This window comes from Zonotrichia leucophrys, chromosome 6 (assembly GCF_028769735.1).
Source record: "Zonotrichia leucophrys gambelii isolate GWCS_2022_RI chromosome 6, RI_Zleu_2.0, whole genome shotgun sequence".
NCBI classification, from domain to species: Eukaryota; Metazoa; Chordata; class Aves; order Passeriformes; family Passerellidae; genus Zonotrichia; species Zonotrichia leucophrys.
Window position 1 is genome coordinate 25902983 of NC_088176.1, and position 20245 is coordinate 25923227.

A 20245-nucleotide genomic window follows, 5' to 3' on the forward strand; every position below is an offset into this window, starting at 1 on the left:
GCCTGACCGATCCTTGGTGGCACTCAGGCTTCTGAAGGCACTCATGCTGGACTGGGAAATGCCACAACAGGGCAGTGGGAGGACCAGGCTCTGCTGGGCACAGTGGACTGGGGTGAATGTTCCCAAGGGTGAAGCAGAGGCAGGAATGGATCTTCCAGCATCGAGGTGGACATGGAAGGATCTACTTCTGCTTCCGTGGACCTGCCAAATTTGTTCACTACCACCTCCATGAACACTGGGAACTTCCTGGTGGGATTGCTGCCAGCTTTTGGCTGCTCCCATCTTCCCTAGCAAGAAAGGGAGGGAACCTGATAATCCTGAGAGCAGAGGTGCTGGGAGAACAGATTCCATGGTTCTGCACTGTGTGTGCTAGAGCGGTTGAAGATGGAGTCAGCATGTTGGCAATCAACCCTGGGACTTGTGGGCTCCTGGCATGTTTGGGGCCCATCTAGCAGATGGCTTTCCTCAGTAATTGGAGCATTAGGCACACTTTGTAGGGAAGGTATCAGGCTGGGAAAGAGGACTGGAGAGCCAGAGTGGCCTCCATATGCTTGGCTCCTGACTGCAGAGGGGACTGCCCGAATGAGCCAGGGGTGTGGGGGCAGCTCTGCCTCCTCCTGTTGGCCAGGCTGGGCTGGACTGAGCAGCAGCTCTGTCCTGAGGCCGCATGAGAAGGCAGCAGCCCGGCACGGCCACACTAACAGCTCTGAATGCTTGCTGAGTGTGTCCACATCACTGGCTGAGTGAAGAGCAAGTGTTCTCTCTTCCAAGGACACAGGAGACTTCTGAGTTCATGGAAACACAGGATTATAAAGCTATCATATAATGGTACAGTTTAATTTTCTGAAATGCAACCAGGTAGGTGGAGAAATTAAATTTTGGTCCATTTATTCTCTCACCACCTAAATTCCAATATTTTAAAAATAATCACTAAGTGACATTAAAATAGGTCTAGACTTCCAGTAAAATATTGATACAGTTTTTCACTTCATGTTTCAAGACTTTCTCATCAGGTTGAGTTGGTTTTTTATAGTGTATGCAGCCTGAAGTAGAGGTTGGATTTGTTACCTAAGACTTATTCCAAGTGAAGAGGATTTGGCAGTGGCATGTGTTTGAACTTACTTGTTTTTCAGAGATTTCTTTACTTTGCACTTCCTCTGAGGTTAAGCTGCCAAATAGCACAGCTTGGGCTCTTTTACTGATTTAGGAAAGACAGGGAAAAGTTTCCCCTGAAGACCATCAGAGGTTAGATCTCTTCCTCTCGATTTAATTTGCTGAATTCCACTCATACAGAAGGAAGGAGCTTTAGTACTCTTGGCAGACAACTGTATTGTCATTAACAGCTCCAAATAAGCAGTTATCTGATAACACTGATAAACGACTGCCTTGGAGGGGGTGTGTATTTAAGAGGCATTACCTCAACTGAATTATAAGGTTGGTAAGAATGTCCCTCCTGCTGTGCCAGTGGAACAGAAGGGCACACTGCATCTCAGCTTTGCTGTCTGGGATTTTTGCTGCTTCACTATAGCCTGTTAGAACAATCAGACAGATATTTCCATGCTGCTTGCAAACTGCTGGAAGGGGTACACTTGGGAAGGGGAAAAGGATGCACATTATTAAGGTTTTTATAATTTGTTTATTATTTTGTATATTTAGAAGTATGGGGTTTTAGACGCTTAATAAAGCTAGCTGTTGCCAAAGAAATTGCAAGCAGACCTCCATGGTGATAATTTTTCAAAGCAATCAACATATAAATCCCACTTCAAGTTTTACTTTGGTGCAATGTTGGCATAGGGTCACATCTGAATCCAGATACAGGTTTGGAACTTCCCTAAACTTCAGGGAAAATTAGATCTGAAATTTGCTTTTTATCATTCCTCACTATTTCTGTTGGAGCAATACCAGCAAGAGACAATTGCCAGTAGAGAGGAAGGAAAGAAGGACTGTGTGTCTCACTCCATGTGGCATTGGCTAGATCTGAGCATAAAGAGCATTAACATTTAAAATCAACTCTTGAAACTTGTACTCTCCTGCTGATAGGAGATGTTGACCAAAACCAAAATTTTAGACTGGTGAAATTCTCCACATCTCAACTGTGTGATGAGACAGACTATGCAGTCAGGTTTAGATTGCTCTCACATTTGTGGCATGTTTTAGACACATTTTTGATGCAATCATGACTTGGCAACCACTGCTTCTGACAGGCTATATGACAATGAGATTGAAAGCTTTTTCATTTTGTATATGTTTACCAGAGCAGTTACTCTTCTTTAATAAAATAAAATTTTTCTTTTGCTTTGGTATTCACCTGTATAGATGCTGAAACCCAGCAATTTAGTAAAACACTCTGAAGGAAGGTGGGGTTATTGAATTTTATCGTGGCATGTTACATAGTTTTCTGCAACTAAGGTCACTGGGTATGATGGATAAAATTGGGCTCTCTCAGGACATCAGGCACTCTTTCTTCTATTCTTATGCCTCATTTGTATAATGGGGTTTTTTTCCTGGCTTTGCTAAAGCATTAGTAATCCAGTTGAGTTCACTTAAAAGCTCAGACTTTCCCAGAAGAATATTCATCTTCTCAGATGCAGAAAATCCCACATATCTTATGTCATTAAATATCTTGGGGTACTTTCAGACAGAGTGGGACCGTGGACCTTTTGGTTTGGACAAAACATGGATCTGACATCCAAATTTTTTCAAAGAATTCCAAGAGGTAACAGGGTTTCTTTTTGTATTTCCCCCTACAGAGTCTTGTTATCAGTAGAGACAAACATAAATCTTGTTCAGTGCTAGTCCCTGATTCTGAGAGGGCTTACACATATGATTAGATTTCAGTGGAGCAGCTTGTGTATAGATTTAAATGAGAATTTGTTGCAGGGTTGGAACTATTGTGAATAAGATGCATGTTACCCCTGGGATCATTTGATGAAAGGTGTTGTTATCTGTATCGCTCAGATCTGATATGTTGCTTTTACATGAGTGCTGTGGTAGTAGTCAATTCATTTTCTAACATTTAGAATAAAAGATACAAACCCTGGATGACCTGAAAAGAGAATCAACACATCACAGGCACTGCATGTAGATTCCTCCCTGGCACAGCTGGCTGACAGGTATTTAATGCAGTTAAAGGTTATACATTTTTTTGTGTGTCAGGCTACAGTTTGCACACAGATCAGGTATTTTTGACATTCATATTCACATACACCACTTAAAGTTCTTCCTGCTGACTGTTACAGAGCTCAGAATTAGCTGGCTGGCCAAATTCACACAACCTCATTTTTCTTTTGTGCTGCCCACCACCACTGGCTATTACTGGATGTGGCAAAATTGTAAATTGTCATAAGCAGCCACTGATTTGTGGCCAGAGCAGGAACACTATGGATGGGCTTGAAAACTGTCATCTGAATAAAAAAGCACCTGCTGCTTTCCTTGGGAGGTAGTGCAAAAATAATGATTTATTTTCTCTCCATGCATTACAGAGATGGAAGGGAGAGCTGCTTGCAGCTCTTTTTTTACTGGAGGACTGAAACTCATCAGCCCTCTGAGAGCCCAGGACTGAGGCTCTCATTTGCCTCAGTCTGTGATCCCTGTTACGTTCTGTGGGATGAACATCACAGTGAGCTATTGAGATGGGCTTAAGGTTCTTGACATTCCTTGAAAGAGCACCCCAGAGCTTCCTTTGTGGTAGTTTTATTAGGAATGTGCTACTTCTTCAGGAAAAGGCTGAAGTCCTGAGCTTATTCAGGATTGCATGTTTTGCATTTGGTTCCAGTTGAATCCGGATTTCACCCAAACTGGTCTATACGTGGTCTCTTTGTAAAGTGCCCACCACCTGAGTGGTGTAAGGTGTGTGTTCTTCCAGCAGCATGTGCCACATTTTGCACAGATTTGCCTGGTATCCCCCTCATTTTGCACAGATTTGCCTGGTTTCCCCCTCATTTTGTACAGATTTACCTGGTTTCCCACTGAGATCATGCTATTTGCCCTCATACCCAGCCATTCTACACAGAGCTCAAGAGAAGCTGTATTTAACATGCCCTACAAACAGCACCACCAGTGGGTTCCACCCTTTTCAAAGTGATGCAGAACTCAGCCAGAGGCTGAGGTTGGATGTGTCTCAGGGCCAGTGTGTGCACACTGCCATAGTCAAGGGATAAAAGTAGCTGTTGCTACAGCATAACCCATCTGTGCTGGTTCAATTTCTACCTTAGGAGCAGATAAATCTGGAAATGGCTGTTTCTCCCCATGGCTGAAATGAGAACGTAGCCAGAGAGCTCAGATGCAGGTATTTGTTTTGTAGACCTGCAATTTGCATACACAAATTCCTGCTCATGTGTGCTGGGCAGGAATAAAGCCCTAGTGGCAAATGGGATAAGCAGGGCAAAGTCTCATAACCCTACAGACTTGAACAATTTTGTGGACAGAATACGTATCTGTGAGGCACATCAGCACATAACTATTAAAAAGTGACCACTGCACTTGTTAATAGCCTAATTTTTCTTCATTTACCCTCTAGTATAACTGTGTATATCAAACTGAAGCAGTAAACTCTAGGAACTTTATCTGTGGCTTGAATATGGCATATATCAGTTTTGTGCTAGGAACTTGCAGCACTTGCCATACATCTCAATGAAGACCAATAAAGTATCTTTGGTATCTAAGGTAGGAAAAAAGTATCTATCTGTAGTGCAGTGAGCTCTGATAGCTAAAGAATTTTGGGATAGTTTTGACTGCAACAATGAGATTTAAAAAAAGGTTCTAAAGTAAAACCTCTTACTGCCACACACTGCATGCTAAGGGCCAGGAGTGAACTCTGAGAGCTGCAGAATTTTGTCTTTGTACTGCTCTGCCATTGAGATGTATTCTCATTAGAGGGAAAGTGATTCACCCAAAGTAGGATGTCGACAACTTTGCTCTTTCCCACACACTTTCTTTGAACTAAGGGTTTTTTATTGTCAGGTCCCTCAGGATCATAGTTTATGAGAAATTTCATGCAAGTTCAAAACCTACTGGAGTCTTTTCTTAGTGCTGGTACTGAAGCAAGGCAGGTTTCTTCAATTATTTAATTTCTACTTTCTACTAGCAATGATTGACTTCATTTTTCCTTCAGCTGTTTGGCTTTGTTGAACCACTGAAACCCTGGTATTGCAGGGTTTTGGTTTGGGGTTTGTGTTTGGGGATTTTTTCCTGAGGGTCACATCAAGGATAGCTCAGCATATTGAAAAGCAATGTACTTAGCAGCTCCCCTTCCCCTTCAGACACTGAATGAATAAAACAAATCTAGAAAGACATTTCATTCTGACACCTAATGGCATGCCAGGACCAGACACACACTACATATCTGAGAAAGCAACAGCCACTGTCAGGTGAAGGGATAGGTTTCAAAATTAAGGCTATTTAATGTTGTTGTTGTTGCAGAACACCACAAAATATTAATAGGGACCAGTAAAGAAACTGTATCACTTCCATCAGGAAAATGAAAATCAAGTTCATTGCACAGTCACATGACTCCCATTAAGGGCTTAATAGAGATTCCCTTTACTGCTGGATCATGCTATAAATAAGCAGATGGTGGTGATTTTGGGTCCAAATTGTTGGATTTACATACAAAATGTCTTTGAAAGGTTGAATAGCTTTAAATTAAACAATAAAAGCACACTGTATTAAAAAAAAAAAAAACAAAAACTATGGAAGCAAGAGTACCAATACTATCATTAAAAAACCTCAAAGCCTGCAAGCCTGCAGTTCTGGCAATGTTTTAAAGCTGAGTGAGATAATACATAGTTAAGATTACTCAAATATAGTAAATTGAAAAATCAGTGGAGTCTTGCTGATTTATAGCAATAGAGTTTTGCTCTTATGCTTTTATGATTTTATTTTCAAGTTAAGACTTCAAATACAGTCATTCAAAAATATTTAATAAGCTCTAGCCATAAGCCTATTTTGGATGGTTCTGGTTACACAGCTTGCATCTGAAATTTTCTATAAGTAATACTTGTTTTTAACCTACTTTTCAGTCAAGCTGATGGAAACCTGCCTCCCTTGATTTACACCCTCTGAAGGATTTGTGCCATGAGATCACTCCTGGCTGCTGTTGTAACATGATCCTGCCCCAGCTCTTACAGCTCCTAAAAGCACACATAAATGGAAAATCTCATGACAGCGTCGCCTACCTGACTGCCTTCAGTCCTGAGCAGCAGTGTCTACATACAAAGAGCTTTAAGCCAGTGAAAAACCACATTATATCGATGGCTTTTGCTTCTCTGGATTAATTGTGTCCAGTGTGGATGTCTCCTGGATGCTTTTACATCTAGGTACTGACACAGTGTTGTGTGGAAGTGTTCAGTGCGCAGTGTTTGAGAGCAGCATGGGCAATAGCACATGGAGCATTCGCCCTGGAGCTCATGGACCCGTTCAGCTGCCCTTGAATGACAAACTGATCCTCCAAGAGGAACAAATGGGAAGGCAGCCACCCAACTGAGACAGGCTGACCCTGCCCAGCATCCCTCTGCAGCTCATGGCTAAATACCACATGTTGTTGTAGAAGAAGGTTGCTTGTAGCAGCTTATGTTCTCATACAGAGGATAAAACTGCTCTGCCTGCTGAAAACGTCCTGGCAAGCATGAGCCTTGTGACCTCATGAGAAGGGACAGTGTTCCCTACAGCTGCTGTTTTCATTTGGGTGCTTAAATTCCAAATGAATGTAAACTACTGGAGGGGAGCAGAGAAGCTGGAGTTTGTCCAGGTAAATATTGGCATGTAATAATTGCAAGTGAGCTTGTGTTTGCTTCTCTGGGAACGGTTCACAGAATTCATGTACAGGCTTTGCCTCAGACCCAGCTTAAATGCAGCTGTCTCAGGGGAAATATGGAGGTTATTTAATAGTGCCCAGCAATGACACAAAACAACTTGGGGCAGGAGGAGAAGGCACCATATTAAATTAAAACTGCACAAAGCAAAATTTAGGGAGACAGAATGTAATTATCCAACTTGGACCCTGGCCAAGGCACTGATGCTAACACCTTTATTATTAAAAAAAAGAAAAAAAAGTCATGAGAGCCAGGAAAATCAAAAACAGACAAGACCTTGCTTTCAGTCTCTTTTCTGAAAGATGGCACCTCAAGTAGCACAGTGCCCATTAGCACTATGCCAGGGTATTGATTCAGTACCTACTAAGAAAGAAGAAGGCCACCCACTGAAGAACATGCATAATTAAAGCTGAAAAATGAGCTGATTCTCTGTGAAATACAGAGTTCTCATAGCAGTGTTTCCCCAGGAATACACCACCAGGGAAAAAAATAGTTTGCACTTCACCTCCAAGGAATTTTGCAAAGGTCAAGCACTAGAGCCAGCTGGATGCATTATTTAGTGACTTGATCATTTTATTACTGAATATTTAATTTGGTTTGTTTTTACAATCAACTATTTCTGCTCGTGTTAGAAGGAGTTGTCACTAAATCCCATTTCTACTGTGGTAGACAGTGAGACAGAGGCAGCCAAAGGAAACAAATATAACCAGTTATCCCTGATATTCAACAGCTTCCAGCTCCTTTGGGTTCCTTTAGCAATTCCCACCTGCCAGTGATTTTCTCAGTGTTATTCTGGGAGATTGCAACAGAAATCAGTATCCTTATTGCTGCCCAGCAGTGCTCTGCAGAAGTACTCCAAATTACACTGTGAGGCCCTGAAGATACATCACCAAATACTTGCAGGGTTCCATGGGTTTATGGGAACAGGGAAAGGGAGAAAATGAGTTCAAGGCAGATGTGGTGGGAGCACAGTTCTGTATTTTCTGTGCAAACCAGAGACACACAGACTGGAAGTGACCCACACATTCACCACAGTTGTGATTGCAGCCATGGACTCAGATTCAATCTGGATTAGCCATTTACCCTTTACAGCCTGGGTGTCTTCCTAAAGGAAAATCCAGAGAGTTGCCCTTGATCAGAAGTTCCACAGTTGATTGTGAAATCATTTGAGATTTTAGGGTCTGTGTTGCACAGAAGTCCTTTTCAGGCTGAAATTCAGTAAACCTGTGTAAGATGGCTACTCAAATACATTCACCAATCCATTGTGCCATTTTGCTGAATGGGTAGATCTGGAGTTTTAGGAAAACAGATGCAGGAGGTACAGATAGCCTACCTAAAGGTAGCACATTGACATTTATTTCATGTTCAAAAATATGGACGTTATTGATCTCAATTCCTTGCATGTTTGTTTGGTTTGGTTTGGGGTTTTTTGCTGCTAGGATATTTCAACTTTCCTGGATGCATGCTAAATTATTTCTAAGATAGAAACTACAGAGCAGAGCCTGCCTTTTATGAATAAATGCTATTAAGCACATTATCTAGTTATGCTAAGTCTTCACCGGCAGCAGCTTCTACTGTATAGCTTTTCTGTATAATATGCCCTTCAGAGCCTGTGCATTTACCAATATGATTTTATGGGTATCTGTAGTAAGCTGGAACATTTTAGATTAATAAATTACATAGCAGCATTATTATGTGCAGGTTGTGTTTGCTCCACAGTTACAGCTGAGAATGACTTTCCACTGGAAAGCCAAAAAACACAGCTGCCTTTATATAATCAGAAAAGCTCTACCCACTTCTAGTAAGTAAAAAGTCATAGCAACACAGCACAGGAGAATAAGAGGCTCTGTCCTTGGGCCTCATCTTAAATGCAGAAGTCTACACTGAGTTTAAAAAAATTTCGGAATATAACAAATATAGCCAGAAAATACCACAATATCTGAGGAGAAAATTCTGAAATTAAAAGTATTTTTTGCAAACATACATTTGCATGGGTCCTGCATGAGTAGGTCCTTAATACTATTAAGAACTCTTGTTTGAAAAACCACTGCATATCTTCAATATTTATGATTTATGATGGATGAAAGGTATTTCTCTCTACAGGACAAATTCTCAACTTTTGGCAGCTCTTATTTTGATCAGTGCTGAGCAGTTTTCAGATTCCTTACCTGTGGTGTCTGCACGAAAGGAAATATAAACTTTTAACCAATCTTCTTTACATACAGAGTCTTCCTTTGTTAATGAGTAGAAAAGGCTAGAATGCTTTTCTCTTAATCATACAGTAATTTTACTAATTCCAGCCTTCTTAGTGATCATACCACAAACCACAAAAAATTTCTTACGAGACAAAGGGAATACTGGCCTTCATTAAGATCCCAGGCACTACCCATTCTGAGGAAGGATCATTAAAAAAATGAGTGAATATGTTTGTAACCTTCTTGGCCAGTAGCACACAATTACTGCATGTGTATAAAAAGAAAAATAATGATCTGATTCTCTAGCATCACCATCAGTGCCAGAGGTATGGATGAACACAGTGAGTCAAGACCCATTTTACAAGTTCTCATTGCTCTGTTTGGAGCTTGGATGTGCAGGGGTCTCTCACAGCCTGTGACAAAAGGCAAGCATTGGTTTATAGCTTGAATTGGGATAACTCAGCTGGAGTTTCATCCAGTGGAGACTCTCTCCAGTCCTCCACGGTGCCTCTGCTGGGGAGCTGTTCTGGCACACCCAGAGTGCAGGGAGCCACAGCTATCAGTGCTTCTCATCCCAGGCTGGCACATGAAGGGTTGACAGTCCCAAAACTGCCTTTCCCCATCTTAGCACCAAGCTCTGCTCCAGCAGGTTCCAGCAAACCCACCCACAGGGGACTGAGCTCTGAACCACAGCCAGCCACTCCTGCTGCAACATGGCATGGCCACTACATGGCCCCTGAACTACAGGAGCAGTGCTGTTATAAAGCTCCTATGGAAAAAGATAGTGATAAAAATAATACCCAACATTCACATATTGGGATTGCGGTAGAGGCTTCTTCAAGAATTTTTTTTTTAAGTTCTTTTGCAGAAGTACCCAATGCAAAAAGGTGACATTTTGTTGAAGAGGTACCATCTTGGAAAAGGAAATAGATGAGGGTTCAGCCACATTCACGCTTCTGAATGACTGGCTTGGCATCATGCTCTGTATTTAAAGTAGAGGGAGGAAGGAGGATAGGAGGGATATTTGGAATGATGGTGTTTGTCTTCCCAAGTAACTGCTGGGTGTGATGGAGCACTGCCTTCCCAGGGATAGCTGATTACCTGCTTGACCATGGGAAGTGTTAAACTAATTCCATGTTCTTTCTTTCCTTGCTTGTGTGGCTTTTACTTTCCCTATTAAAGTGCCTGTATCTCAGTCCATGAGTTTTCCAGCTTTTACCTATCTGATTGTTTCCCCAGTCCCGCTATTCCAGAAGTGAGCAAGTGGCTGTGTGGGGCTTGGCTGCTGGCTGGGGTTAAACCAGGACAAGGTTACTCCCTACCCAAAGAACAGCCCTGATTCAGCTGAAAGTGTCACTTCCATAAAGAGGAAAATACTAGCTTTTCTCTGAATCTTGGGATTTTGTTATTACTATTGATTTAATAATCACCTTTTCAGATACTGTGGTGACAAGAAAAAAATAACAAAGGGGTAGATAATAGGTAGTATCCAGCCCAGGATTTTATCTGATTTCCTTCAGTCTGTTGTAGAGTGATGCAGCAAGATAATAATACTGCCTCCAGTACAACCCACTGTAATAGGGTGGAGAGTCAGAGCCAGTAACCTTCTCATGGTAGCACTAGTAAGAACTCCAGTATTCACTAAAACAGGAAATCCCTCCTTCTCTTCTTTCTGCTATTTTGTATCTTTTAGTTATGAGCAAAAATGTGAAGGGCTTTGGTTATCTTATTTTCCCAAAAGGAATGATTCTATAGAAAACATCCATTACTGCTTATTCTTTAACTAGATGTTATTCCCAAGTGCTGTGTAATCATTAAGTGAGCTTTAATTTAACAAGTGTGCTGCTCTTAGCACATTTTCACTTATGTAGTAGTAAATTAACTATAACAGATTGTAACTGTTCTCCATCATTTAGCAATAAGTAAATCTTCCCATAAATATCTTTAAACCAAGGTACTTTATGGCACTCACTCACCACTTGTTCTTATTTCTCATCACAGCTTAAACAATATCCATTTCAAAGAAAAGATTATTTTTCATGCTGAGGTTCAAAATTTCAGTTCATTTGCTTTCTGGTTACTGGGAAGGAAACTGCAGCACCTGAGGTGTGTCTCACTTGGCCACCTCTGGGAGATGAGCAATGCTTTGAGAACAGGGATGGGAACACTTCAGTGGCCTAAGTGAATTCACTGGATCAATGAGGCATTGCTGCATTTCCACAGTGATTTTTTCCAGTGTCTCACAGTTTCACACTTTCACATCACAGGTTTTGCTGTGCTAGTAATCAGCAGCAAGTCTCTGAACGACAACAACGCTGAGGGCCAAATCCCAAAAACATAGTAACCAAACAAGAGCCTGATATTTAGAGGAGCTCTCACCTTTTCATCTGCAGCCTTCTCAGTTTGGATGTTAAGTCAAGCCTCTATGCTTGTGTCTAAAGGGGAAAAACTCCTTCTGAAAGATTGTCCTTAGGTGACACTTCTTCTCTCTGTCCCTATACAGGCAGGGAATGACCATGATTAATTAGAATAGCTACTAAAGTAATTTATTGAGAACAATGATGATCTTTGACTTCAATTTTGTTTTCTCCAGGGCTTTGCCCTGGTCCTTTAGGATTGTGCACTTCAAAGGGAAAAAAATGGATCTGGCACTTACATTTATAGGCTAGGCTGACATTGTTGGTTTGCTGCCAAAGAGGCATATCAGAGAGGCACCAGCTGAGGGATCTCAGCCACTGAACCTTGGTGCTGGCCTTACAAGAAATCACTTCAGTGGTGACATGGACTACCTCTGTCCTATTTGTCCTTAAAGTTACAGAAATGCCATCCCAAGTTAAGTTAAATCACAGCTTTCTCATGGAGGTACATGACCCTTCAGAATCAAACTGATGCCATCAGCTTGTTTCACATTTCACAGCCTCAAGCAAAGTCTTAGAGGATGAAAATTCTGCTTGTAAAAATCCTTCTCTATCCCTACTCTCTTATTGCCCCCTGCATATCATAAACCTCTTCACGGGACATTTTCCTTTCTCTGGGTTTCTATATTGTGGCTTTAGTGGTTTTTTTTGGTTTTGGGATGGTTTTATGGTTTCTTTTTAAGGGCTAAAACAAACATGACATTAAAATACCTGTTATTCTTCCGACCTCAGGAAAAAAATGGGTCTGCATTTTAAAATAATTGAATTTTCATTTGAAATCTGTTTAACCATAATGGCCTCTTGTCAGTATTCTCACTCAGAAATGTTCTTCCTGTTGTTCTTTGACACCTCTTTCAGTTCATGGGGATTTCAGTCTCTAGCAGAAACTAGCAGAGAATTAAATAGTTAAAAGAGGCTAGTGGAACTTGCGTTGCACAGGGGTGTTGCATTAATTATATTTCCAGTGAGTCCATATGTTCTTCTAAATATACAGAGTGATGGCATTAGATGGGTAATAATCAGTGATTTCTCTCGGTAGTTTTAGCTGAATTGTGAAATAGAATTGTTCCCTGGAAGCTTATTTTCACTTGGCAAAAGCAAATACATTCATTAGTCATGCAACTGCAAAAGCAAAACAGAACAGGAATTCATCCAGCATTTTCAACACTACCATTTTTTAACATGTAGAAGCTTATCTTTTCCTTTCTATGCATCATCAAAACAAAGTCTTTCTTTTGGAATTTGGGAGTTTTTTTCAGGGAGGATGTTTTGGAAGTGGCCCACTGTCACAAGAAAATTCAATAAATATTGCTATATTTAGAACCTGGATTTTTGTCTGGGCAATTTGTAACTACAACAGTAATGTGTCGACTCTTCTTAAGGATTTTTTCGATCCACGTTATTTAGATATTTCTTATGCTATTCTGAAAAAAGAGAGAAGTATTTGTAGAGCATCTTTTTTTTTCAAATGTATACATTTTTCATATGTAAACAGTACTCTTTAGAGTCCATAGAGAAAGGCATGTGTGAGCAAGTCTAACATCAGTTATTTTACTCCTGCATCTCCATATCATAACTTTGTTCTCAGTTCATGAGAGGCCTCTGTTTGTCTTGACCCAGTGTATTAAACTATTTCAGCAGAGGTTTGATCTGTGTTATGTTTATGTGGCTCTGCTTAAAGTTACAAAAGGGCAAGTTCTTTAGGACAAGCTTCTCTCAGTAGTGTTGCTTGTCTTACAATATTTTGAGAGCATGTGTTCCCTCTCAGTCTTTTCACTGACAGCCATATGTCAGGGAGTGCTGCAAGCAGATAGCCCAGAGTCACTACAGGTGTCCTGCTGATAAGACTCTGTTATGACTCTGATTGTAAAAATATTTGAATTTTTCATCAGATATGTAATATTAAAAGCATGCTGGATAAATTATGAAAAGAAAAATGGAGAGTAGCTGGGTTGTTTAACACCTTAAATAAAAGGACAAAAAATAGGTGGATCAAAGAAGCCTAAAAAGCAAGTCTGTTTGCTCTTTTTTCATCAGATGTTGCTTGGATCCCGGGGGATTTTATTATCCAGATGGAAAGCACAGGGCTTGTTTATCAGTGCTGAGGCTTACGCTGAGATGACAGCCTGGTCTGCAGTCCCCTGGGATGTGTGGGCAGAGCCGTGGGCACAGCTGAGCTCACTGATGCCTCACCTTTGCCTGGGGTCCTTGGAAACCTGCGAGCACAAGTTCAAAACTTCACACTGAGTTTCCTCAGCCTTCACTGAGAACAGGGCCTTTGACTGCAAACCCCTTTTGCCAGCCTTTAATTCCTGTCTGCACCATGTGGCTGCTATCAGTTTACAAATAGAGAAAAATTAAAATTGGTTTATGAACTGTTATTATTATAACTGAGTTCTGCTATTAGCTAGGTCTAAATGCTTTTATATATTCCACACCTCTGTTGCCCTTTGAGATTTTTAACTGTTGTTTTCTTGTACATTAATAATTTCCTTGTATAATTGTTCCCAAGAGAATGAGCTGAAAGAATTATGAATTAATTTGCATCTTTTAATGCACTAATAAACTTTGCAAGTAGAAAATTTCACTCCATCCAGGTGGAAACCAATCACTTTAAATCAAAGCTTACTGAATTTCAAATAGGTTTTTTTTTCAAGAAGTTGGAGAAGAACAGTGCTCTGCATGTTAAAAGTAATTAGAAAGCACAAGCAGCAATTTCAGACAAAGCCCTGGGTCATTTTTTTTGCTGCAGCATAGAGTTCATAGGCACTTAGGAAAACGAGTATTTGTTGTATTTAAACAAAATGAATAGCAATTTATTGGAGGTTGAGAGGTCTCAGGCTGTAAATGTAGACTTCACCCTTTCATTGAAAAATATTTTTAAACTGTTTTAGTGTTTTTTATTGTCTGATGTAAATAAATAATTCATGGTATAGCCTCTAAAACAGGGTTCAATAAAAAGAAATGTCCTTTTATGTACAATTTATTCAGATAGAATTTTGAGTGAACAAAATGTTCTATCTCATGTATTCATTTGTAGCCTAACAATGTCAGGTCCTTGTTCACCAAAGCACTCATCTTTATTTATCTCTGAGCACTTGAGGAACCAAAGCTCTTCTCCTGAGTAACTAAAGAAACAAGTTCTGGACACCTACTCTGAGTTCAATACATGGGAGGGTTACTCACATAGTTACTGACAAGTTTAAGCTATTTACTGAACTGGTGATTTTACATCCAAGTTTATTTTACCAAATTTATTTATTTGTATTATAGCCTTGGTAAATCTGGGAATAGAAATGCATTCTCTGGCCCCCATTCTCCAAATGGGACACAAAATATACAATCAATGGAGAAGACAGATTTGATATCAAGCTTCTGGGTTTTTTCTAGATAAAGTTAAGCATTAATATTTGACAGGGCAAAAGTCATTGGTTTAAATGGCTACAAACTGCAGAGGGCAGAATGAATCCCAGCTGGTCTGGGACACAAGGACAGTGCAGAAGGGGAAGGGACTGAGGAAGGACAGAGTGAAAGCAAGGATAAAACAGGGCAGGTTTGGCAGGGGGCAGAAGAGTGGTGGAACTGTGACCAAGGGGAGGCCAAGGGAAAGTCACAAGAGGTGAGATAAGGACAGGTGGGCACATGCTCTGAAAGGGAGTAAGAGAAAATGGGGTGCCAGGCCAAAAAGGGGTACTGCTAATAAGGCAGAGGGAGCTGTGCCTCTTCCTTGAGGGAGCAAATGCAGATTAGAGGCACAACTTCATCAGGATTATTGATATGGCCATAGAGAATTAAACCTACAAAAGAATGTTCAATACAATGTGGGTGATGTTTCCTCTCAGAAAATAGAAAAACAAAGTAATTTCTAAAAACATGGCCTAAATATGAATAATCAAAAAACTGAAGGCAGGAATTTTTCAGCAGATATGGATGTTTAGAGTTTTTATCCCCCTTAGGGCTTTGAAGAACATAAGCTTCTTTATCAACATAGCCTAATAGGATGCTCCTTTCTTTATCATGCCCAAGAAGGAAAACATTGTATTGACTGAAGAAACCCCCAACACAAAGCTCCCAGGCATGCAGATTTCCACGCATTCTACCTGAAAGAGTTTTTTCTGTTCTAAGTTTGAACACACTTGTGTGTGCTCAGAGCACTGCTTGTCATGAAAAGTACTGACAACAGCAGAACACCCTAGCAGTATGAAAATACACATTTTAAACAGTTGCTCTTTTTATTATTTGAGATGTATTGTTTGATTTTTCAGTCTGATGCAGAGACTGCAAACAGATAGTTTGTTTTCCATTCTTACATGGTTTTTTATACAAATGTATATATAAATTATTTTTTTAATGTCTGTGGTAATTACAGGATATTTTTCTTGTGCACAAAATAGCATTTTTACACACAAAAACATCCAGCTATCCCTTAAATAGCCCAGAAGACACTATTTGACACCACAAGTGTCTGCCATGATGGGTTAATTTTATTTTAGCACCAGACAAAACATGTAAAATTCTTTATAGCAGGCAACCTTTCTCCAGTTCCAGACTGAAATTACTTTTGCTTAATGAAAGTCCTCAAAATATACAAGCTGCAGTACAAATTTCAGTGCAAGAATTTTTAAAACGAGCAAGGGGAAAACTTTACACCAGAAAGGAGGGAAGACACCTCAGAGCCAGCACAGTTCAGTCCCACTGAAATGAGACTGCCGTCTATTGGAGATGTTTTGAGATCTGGCCAAATAATCCAAGACCCTGACAATTATCACACCTGTAGAAAATATGGATACTGCTTCACTCCTGGCACTGCTCTTGGTGCACAAATTCCTGCACAGAAGGACTTATTCTTCCATAGTAAAGTAATATTCTATTTAATGGCATTTTTTTCTTGCCAGGATTTAAGAAAGTCATCAGTACTGTCTCCCCAGATTCCCTCCCCACTGCAGTGTTTAATGATATCTAATCTAAAGTAAGAACATGGTGCCTAATGAATATTCATTTGTCATGGATACCAGGAACAGATTAAGTCCAACAGTCCCCTGTACTCTGCTGGGAGAGATATCTGGAGTGCTGGAGTCAGCACAGCCAGAAAACCTTCAAAATATTTTTGTTCAGAGCTAATTTGAAAACTTCAATGGCAAAGTTTACCCTAAGGAGAAATGGTGCTAAGCACAGATTTATTTCATTCCTGCTGATGAACACAGCCATGTGAATGACTGAGATGTTTTTTCTTGCAGGAGCGTGCCAGAGCTGCCAAGTTAAAAGCCTAAGCTTCAGAACTGACATTGACTCTATTTATTAGCACAACAATGGGCTTGCTGTGGCTCCCGTGGCATTCCAGGATTGCAGAGAGCTAAATGTAAGTGTGCTGTTGCTGTCCCAGTGCAGCTGGCTGGCAGGGCAGGGTGCTTGGCTGAACATACACCCCGTGTGTCTCCTGGAAGATTCCAGCATTACTTGGGATCCTCACTGTCAGGGCAAGGCAACACAATCCCTTCAGAAACTATTTCTCTCTGAAACTTTATTTGTTGAAAACACATGATGTTTCTCCTACAGGATTTGGGGGGCAGAGACTGGACAAGTCTCCTTTGGAGTCAGGCAGTCAGACCAGCTTTCCCCTTGGGCACTGCAGTTGGAGACCACATCCCTTAAGCCCTGGCATTTATGGGAATGTCACTGGTGAGAACTAGCAGGTGAAGAAGGGCTGCTCCTCACCTGGCTCCTGCCTGGAAGAGTGGAAGGGCTTGGAGCCTGACTTCACACTTCCCTCAGGATACTCAAGTCCCCTCATAATGGCATTTTGTGATCTTGCAGAATTTCTAATGAGAAGTTAATCCTCTAATATCAAACTCTATTTGACTTTCTCTAGAGAAATATAAGATTTCCAACACATGCAAACCATGTTGTTAGAAACATGGCCTATTGAAAAAAAAAAGTAAGAAATTTTTACATACAAGTAAAAATTTTCAGTACAAGTTTTCCTGTTTATACTTTTGGTTACTGAGGAATTGTTCAGCTGTTTTCAAAAAACAGTATCTTCATGAGGTTTCTTTTTTATTACTGTTATTTTTGTTGCTTTGAACATAGCTTTTTTTTACAACTGTTTACTGTTTTCCAAATACCTCTTATTGGTGCATATCAGTCCTAAAAAAGCCAAAAGTGCTTCAGATACTTCAGGAATCATCAATACTTTGTAGAGACTCACAGAATAGCTGAGGTTGGCAGGGACCTCTGGAGATGATCTAGGCCAAGCCTCCTGCATAAGCAGGTTGCTCAGGACTGTGTCCAGTCAGCTTTTGAAAATCTCCATAGAAGGATTTCACAATGCTTTGAGCAATCCATCCCACTATTCAACCACCCTTGAAGTAAAAAAGAAAAAAAATCTCTAAAAAATTCTTACTTTAAAAAAACCTGTCTCACGTTTCAGTTTATGTCCATTGGCTATTATTACCAGAAATCAGTGAGAGTCTGGCTCCTTTGCTCCCTGCCATCAGCTATTACACACACTGATAAAATGCCCTAAGCCCTCTCTTCTGTCCTTGGCAGCCAGTGGCCCCTGGGGACGCTCTCTGGTGTGCCTGCATCCTTCTGCTCTCCAGCTGCACAGCTCCAGCCTGTGCTGGTGTTTGTGCTCCTGCCCAGGTGCAGGGCTCTGCACTCCCCTTTGCTGAGGTGCACGACATTCCTGTTTGCCCAATTCTCTGGCAGCTCTTCCCCCTGGATGGCAGTACAACCAGCCGGTGCAGTGTTGAAGTGAAGGAAGACGACCCACCTTTGTTGGTCAGCATCGACTTCGGTTTATTGATCAAATTAGACACCTTTTATAACAGTGCTAATTCACTTCATGCATATTGCAAAATCTGAGCTCCCGATAGGCTGTAGAGAAAACTTCAACCCCTCCTTTTGTTTACAATACCAAGATTTGTGTTCTCAAAACTTACTTTTACTTTCCCAAAACAGCCAAAGATAGAATATTTACCTGTTATGAGAAAACTGTCTGAGAACCCTGAGAACCTAGTTGTTTACAGAAACAGGCTGTGAGAATTTGCTCCTCACAGCTGCCTTTTAAGCCATTTCTGAAAAAATCTCCAACAGTGCAGCACCTACCCTTCAAGTCCTGTGCCACTGCAGCCCTGAGGGCAGCTCTGTGCCCCCGCCAGGCTGTGAACAGAGGCGCTGAGCAGCACCAGAGCCGGGGCTGGATGCACAGAGTGTTTGGGCACAACCCCAGGGAGGAGCAGGGCTCTGGAACTCCAAAGCTAGCAATGTGCCCTGGTGGCCAAGAAGGCCAATGGCATCCTGGCCTGCATTAGGAATGGTGTGGCCAGCAGGAGGCCACAGGGAGGTCATTCTGCCCCTCTACTCGGTGCTGGTGAGGTCACATCTTGAGTGCTGTGTCCAGCTCTGGGCCCTCAGTTTGGGAAGGATGCTGAGAGGCTTGAGCACATCCAGAGGAGGCAATGAGGCTGGGGAGGGGCTGGGAACACAAGCCCTGTGAGGAACGTTTGAAGGAGCTGGGCGTGTTGCCTGGAGAAGAGGAGGCCTAGAGGTGACCTTATTGCTCTCTGCAGCTCCCTGAAGGGAGGCTGCAGACAGGTGGGGGTCAGCAGACAGGTGGGGGTTCTGGTATTGGCAGCAGCACTGACAGAACCAGAGGACACAGTCTCAAGCTATGTCAGGGAAGGAATAAGTTGGATATTGGGGAAAAACTTTTTCACTGAAAGAATAATAAAGTACTGGGATGCTCTTCCCAGGGAGGTGGTAGAATCACCATCTCTGGATGTGTTTATAAAAAGACTGGCCATGGCACTTGGTGCCATAGTCTAGCTGAGGTGTTAGGGCATAGGTTGGACTCGATGATCTTAGAGGTCTCTTCCACCCTCATTAATCATTCTGTGATTCTGTGATGGGAGCGTTTGCCTCCCCTCCAGGCCTCTCCTCCTGCTGTTACCCTGCTCTTGTCACAGTTTGGCAGTTCTGCAGCATCACGGGGGACACAGGGACCAAAGTCCTGTCCCAGAGAGAGGAACAGGGACACCCCAGGCAGGATCCAAGCAGCTGCTCCCAACTGAGAAACCCCCAGGACTCAGGGGCTGCTGCTGCCCCGCTCACACAGGGATTTGGCCAGCTGGAGCATTTATAGGTGTTCACCATCGAGGAGCAAAGGAAATTCTGTGAGAAGGCTTCTACAGCTGAGTTAGCTGCAGGGTGGGCCCTGAGTAGACTTGGGTCGCTTCTGACGAAATTATCTATTTAAGAAACAGTTTGGGGAAAAGCTGGGATGAGTATCTTATTTGAAAGTCTCAGGAGAGTTCTTTACATGATTATATGCTGTAGTAAAAGAGGTAAGTTTGATTCCTTGCATAAATTATTACTATTAATAACTTAATTATAAATTTAAATATTAATTATTATAATGAATCCTTTAGTACCTAACAATTATAGAGTGTTACAAACTCTGAAATAAGCACTCCAAGTCTCTAAATAAACAACACATTCATGGCCTGAAACTGACTTTTTTTTTCTTGTGTTGTAGGAGACCTCAATACAATGGACACCAAAGCTCTGGATTTTCACTTACTTCAACAGAAAGCAAACAAGTGTCAGAGTAAGAATCAGACCTCAAACCCCAGTAGCTATGGCCTCTTCCGATGGAATTTCCACCTTTCTGTTATGTATTCTTCTGCTTCATTCTTCTAAATTCAAATTCTTCCTCATGATCTTAGATGCTGGTGCACTTTGATATCTCTTCCATATCTAATCTCTCTTATCCTGACTTTCATTTTATGAACTAGCAGGTAACTATTTCCTTTCTTATAGT

At 41.3% G+C, this 20245-nt stretch overlaps 1 protein-coding gene across 3 annotated transcripts in view; it reads left to right on the forward strand.

Moving 5' to 3' along the window:
* GHITM (growth hormone inducible transmembrane protein) overlaps nt 1-20245 on the forward strand; it is a 69648-nt gene that overhangs the window by 38439 nt on the left and 10964 nt on the right. For 2 of the 3 annotated variants that reach the window (XM_064716685.1, XM_064716684.1), the window contains exons 2-3: nt 16662-16783; nt 19961-20032. The gene's annotated coding sequence lies outside the window, so the exon portion shown is untranslated. Of the gene's footprint in view, nt 1-16661; nt 16784-19960; nt 20223-20245 lie in introns of all 3 variants that reach the window. The other variant, XM_064716687.1, reaches the window with a different exon arrangement.